The sequence below is a fragment of the Triticum dicoccoides genome, chromosome 5A, assembly GCF_002162155.2.
Source record: "Triticum dicoccoides isolate Atlit2015 ecotype Zavitan chromosome 5A, WEW_v2.0, whole genome shotgun sequence".
Taxonomy (NCBI): Eukaryota; Viridiplantae; Streptophyta; class Magnoliopsida; order Poales; family Poaceae; genus Triticum; species Triticum dicoccoides.
The window spans coordinates 492,304,279-492,309,998 of NC_041388.1; the positions used below are offsets into that span (position 1 = coordinate 492,304,279).

General features: G+C 51.3%; 1 long non-coding RNA gene across 1 annotated transcript in view; it reads left to right on the forward strand.

The window, feature by feature from the left end:
• Positions 1-3,758: 3,758 nt before the first annotated feature.
• The window catches only part of LOC119302385, a 5,356-nt gene continuing 3,394 nt past the window's right edge, over positions 3,759-5,720 (forward strand). The window contains exon 1 of the long non-coding RNA XR_005147538.1: positions 3,759-4,136. This is a non-coding gene — a long non-coding RNA (uncharacterized LOC119302385). The remainder of the gene's footprint in view (positions 4,137-5,720) is intronic.

The following is a 5,720-nucleotide window of genomic DNA, read 5'->3' on the forward strand; positions in this document are numbered from 1 at the left end:
GGGGGGGTACTCGACCACGGAGGATGAGCTGTTGTGCGATGTGTGGTTGACCATATCCGTGGATTTCGTAGGCAGGAGCAGACATGGGACTTTCTGGTAGCAAGTGCAAGAATTTTTTCACACACGAAAACATAATGCGCCCTACGACATGCACATCATCCAACAACGCAATGTGAGGTCGTTATCGTATCGCTTACGCTATCGAGACCAGCGTCATCAAGTTTTGTTGTGTGGTTGGTCAGCTGGAGGCAAGGTGGCCAGTGCAAGCGGCACATGAGGAGATCGTAAATTTTGATTCTTCTTGCCTGACTTGTTTAAATCATCCATTCACTCAATGTTGGTCTACATATTATGTAGCCCACACGCGTTGTCGTGATGTACCACATGACAAAGGGACGATCATTTACATACACACAATGTTGGTTGAAGTTGAAGGGGCAGTATGTGTGGGACGACATGATGCGTTGATGAAAAACTTGTTGGACATCCGGTTTATCTCGTCGAATTTGAGGCATTGTTATACTAGACTTATTTGTATGCCATTTATGGATACTTTGTGTTATTTTTTATCCGAATTTTGATGAACATTGACCGGTCTACATGAAGTACTTCGTCTAGTTTAAATGCGGCTTGAAATATATGCGAAATGATCTCCGACCATATGCGGGCTAATCCCTGACCGTGAATAGATACCTGAGCAAATTTGGGGTCCAGAGATGCCCTAAAGCATGTCGCATGTCGAGCGCATTCATTTAAGCCTGGGCGCGCCGGCTTGAACCAATCAGGAGTCTCCGCGCCAAAAACCAGAGCCAGCGCGCGCTCAAGCTGGCGGTTGACCCACGTGTCAGGGGGAGGCCACAAGCGGCGCGGCGGGAAAATAAAAGCCTAAATTCTAATTAGTGCAGCTGTGCTAATTTGCCTTCGCGAGCACACACCATTACACGCCGTCCGATCGTGTCAGGTGTCTCTCGGTCGGGAGAGGAGCGAATAGCGACGGGCCTTGGCAAAAGAGTTAATACCACTTCAAATACATAAACTTGTCCTGGTGGGAACAAATTCATACAAGAACTAAAAAACCCCACAAAAATAGTACAACAACTTTGCTAACAGAACATTTTAGTCCATTTCCGTCTATTCTGACGGTGTGTCATCTCCTGCCGTTATAACGTTCGCTGACATGGAACCGGCCCCATTTGTCAGTGTCGCACGTAAAAGAATAAACCAAACCATAAAATAGTATGCAGCCGGTTTCGAACGAAGACCTCTCGCACTCAGTCTGCTTGCCAAAACTGCAACGCGCTAACCACCCTGACAAAAGACACTAGTTGTACAAATTGGAGCTGCAACCTTTATAATCGTTTATTCACGCACAATTTACACTCATAATTTTTTCTTAAATACCAAGAGTTGTATTCCCCGCTAAAGATACGTTCGGTGATCCATTTGAGTATGTACTCCCTCCGGTCCTTTTTACTCTGCATATAAGAATTGTTCGAAGTCAAACTTTACAATTTGACCATATTTGTATGAAAAAATATCAACATTTACAATACTAAAGTTATACGATATGAAAAATAAAGTCATGACGCATCTAATGATGTCAATTTCACATTATGAATGTTGATATCTTTTTCTATAAAGTTGGTCAAACATTATGAGGCTTGACTTCAGACAAATCTTATATGCCAACTAAAAAGGGCCGGAGGGAGTATGCTTCACGTTTGAGCCAGGGTTTCTTGTACATGAGCCGGACCACGATGCCGCTGTTCACTAGCTTCGATATATGAACCACTGGCATATCTTCAACGACCGAGACCAAATAACCGGGCCAGCTAACATAGCTATATTTATGTGTTGGCAACATTGAGAAGACCCGTCATCCCGCCGAGGTGCATGTACGTGTGCTAGCAACATAGTTCATGGGACGTCACCGGATTGCGGAGGCGCCGTACTTTCAGTCTAGGATCGGTCGGATCGTGAAGACGTACGACTACATCAACCGCGTTGTCATAACACTTCCGCTTTCGGTCTACGAGGTTACGTCGACAACACTCTCCCCTCTTGTTGCTATGCATCACCATGATAGATCTTGCGTGTGCGTAGAATTTTTTTTGAATTACTGTGTTCCCCAACAGGGGGCGGTGGTGACCGCTTGCACGTGGGAGTTGGATCACGCTCCGGCTCCGGCTCGGCCTTGAGCTCGACGACGGGCGGCGCCGACGGCGGCGGCGACACGAACAAGGGCGCCTGGACGGAGTCCCCCGCCGCGGACAAAAGGGCTTGCTCCAGCCCATCCCAGTGGGCGCCTCCTCGAGTCGGCTCGCCTCCAGCGCGTGCTGCAGGGTCTCCTCGAGGGTGGCTTGGTACTCCGCCTCCGCCTTCTCTTCCTCCGGCTCTACCCTAAGGGGCGGCAGTGGAAACTGGGGGTTGATGTGGACGCCTCGTCGCCGTTGCTCGTCGTGTTCGAGGGCAAACCAGGCCTCCCAGTTGGGAGAGTCGGCAGCATACTCGGGCATTCGCTGCTGCGCCGACGTGAGCTGCGCCCAGCGCCTGCACACTTCCTCGTCGTGCTCCCGCTGTGATCGCGGAACCGCCGGCACCGGGATCTGCTACGGATCGAGGTGCCAGTGGTGCGACAACGTCACGTCAGGGTAAGGCATCGGCTGCTTGTACTCCTAGTGTCACCACGTTTGGTGCACCGGGATGTGCAGATGCTGCCGACCTGAGTGGGGACGCGCCGGTGGTGGGGGAGGAGGGGGAGGAGGAGCACGGGAGGATGAGGCGGCGGGGGTGCCCTTGCCCTTGTCATTGCCGGAGCTGTTGCCGAAGAGGCCCATTGCTAGGGTTTGGGTTGTCGCCGGCGAGGAAGCACAAAGAGGGTGGTGGGGGCCAGATGTGGACGGAAGTGGATGAGGCCGCCCCCTCCCCCGCACGCGTGGGTTAAAAAACAACGCTTCCACCGGCTGACTAGTGGGCCCGGTGACGGTGGTCGTCATAAATTAGATGACGGGCGGTAGTTGCGTGGCCGCCAAGTGGGACCGCAACGGACACTGAGGGAACGCGCGGCGCGTCTGCTTCGCGTCCCTGCCGACGCATTTCAGGCACAATTTTGGGTCAGAAATGGATCCGCGCGAACGCGAATCAGACGGTTTTTCAAAATGGGCGATGCGTTGGGCCGGTGGTTTTGTCCGCAGCGACCCAAACGGACGTGGGAGGACGAAATGGATTGCCCCGTCGGAATTGCTCTTAAGCCCACAAAAAGTATTTGTATTAAGTAGGAGTACGTATTTCTTTTAGGTATACCGATCAGTGATCGGTTGAAGTGTTCTCGTTCCGTGCGCGACCAAAGACTATAAGATGTGTAGCTCAATTTAAATCGATGGTTGCCTTATGTTGGGTTGGTTAGCGCGCTGCTACCTCCAAGAAAACTTGTGCACGAGGTCTCCGGTTCGAAACCACCCCCTTAGCTCGCTATTTTGTTGTTTTGGTTTATTCTTTCTTTGTGACACTGACATGCGGGCCCGGTTTCACGTCAGCAACTATAGAAGCACGTTATAACGGCAGGAGATGACGCACCGGCAGAATAGACGGAAATGGACTAAAATATTCTGTTAGCAAAGTTGTTGTACTATTTTTATGGGGTTTTTTAGTTCTTGTATGAAATTGTTCCCACCGGAACAAGTTTATGTACTAGAAGCGGTATTAACTCTTGGCAAAACGAGAACAACCCAACCGGTAGAAGGGGCCCACTCAGAGGGATAACGCCCCCTCGCACTCACCTGGTCCACGCATTCTGTGGGGCGGCGGGCCAGTTTTCCCCCAAATCCACCACCGTCGCTCTCGGGAATCGCCGGAATAGTGGAAGGCGAAGGGAGAAGGGGAGAAGGGGGGAGGGGAGAAAGAGAGCGACCCCCTGCGACTGCCAAAATGATGACGGGATGAGGGCCGGCTCGCCATACGCGCGCGGCAACCAGCAAGCGGAGGAGGGAGGAGACAGGTGTCGGAGTCCCGGTGACCAGCAAGCGAAGAGCCGAGGGGACAGCGTCGTCTGTGCGCCGCGACCACCTAGCGGGGAGGAGCTAGATCGGGGAAGGTGCCGTCGCCAGGTGGTCGAGGAATCGGGCAGCAAAGTGCCGGTGAGTATCATGCGTTGTTCTACTCAAATCTAGGATTGTATGCGAGAGAGGCGGGGTAGGAGGTTGAAGACGGCTTGTGGGGTTCCAGGTCTTTGGGCGAACCAATGATTTTTGAGCTGGGGTTGATTTACTGCGCGGGATGCAGGGCTGGAATTAGGGATGTAGATGCAAGGGCGTCCAACAATCCCGTATATGCCTCCGTTGAAAAATTATCACGGCGAGCCGCTGAATTAAGTGGCTGAAGAGCACAACACCATACCGAGCAGCGCCAGAACACTTTACATGTCGTCGTGGCTCTTGGCTGGCCGAACGGAAGACGACGAGCAGCTAGTGCACCAGGATGTCCTCAACACCAATCTGGCAGGGTCAGCGAAGCTGCCAGAGGCTAGTTGCACGTTACATGGCACCATAGCGTCACTCGTCATGACATCACCAAGGCATTTAGAATCAGAATGCATGTGTTGATGCGTTAAGGAATCTTGCTAGTGTCGATTTTTTGGATCTTGCTTGTGAACGTTAGCATGTAGCACCAGCCAGAGTTTAGTTTGAATTTTTTTACTTGAAATTAACATGACATTGATAGACTAGAGTTGTCACATCTTGAATGGGGAATGGTGTGCTCGCTTGTTTCAGTGGATCTCATTGGTTAGTTACATGGCGTTCTTCTTTGTTGTCTCTGTTCTAGTAATAAGAACTACAGCGTAACAGAATAGTTGTGAGCTTGCGGCCGTGCAAGGATGACAAGAGGGTGCAACAGGTTAGGCGTGAGAGACCATGGAGCAGCACCACTTAATTGTGAGACGCCTTAAGTGGCTGCGGCAAAACCCATTTAGGGAACGTTTGGATCTCAGGCAAGCGCTCGCCTAGCCTGGCCCAGCAAGGAAGCGGGGCATTTGGTTTCTGGGCGAGCACGCCTCGTTACCAGCGGTTTCCAGCTTTTTTCGCGTTTCATCGAGCGAGCCGATTCGGCTCGCCTCCGCCGGCAAGGCTGGCCCTGCCTAGCGAGGCAATCAGGCGAGGGATCCAAACGTTCCCTTAATTAGCATGCAGCCGAAGCGGCCAGTACCACATTGTCTGGCGGACGCGCCACTTACATCCTAAGCTACAATTTTGGATGATTCGAGCAGAAAGTGTTAAAAACATGCTCAACACAAATAGTTAGTTGCTAGAGATGATGCCATGAGTTGCCCAAAGATCCGCTCTTGAGAGTGTTGGATATTATTTCGTCGAAGACTTGCCCAACGCATAATAGTTAGTTGCTAGAGATGCCGGTGTAAGTTGTCCAGAGATATTTATTACACAACAAATTGACTTAAAAGACTTTTTAAGAGGATTCTAACAGGAACTTCATTTGTGTGGGTGTGCGCTTAATGAGAACGGTTGCCAGCTAGCTATGTCTAGATGGTAATAAAAAACCCAAATCCCAAGCGAACTTTTTACTGTCTCGGGCGCACACCCTTCGTGACTGTGGGATCTAAATCATATGATCTCTAGGTGTTCCACGGTCGGGGCACGGGTGTGGTTTGCGAGTCGTCGGACCAGGTGCGATGATATTTGCCTCGCCGGCCGCAGGGGCCTACCACA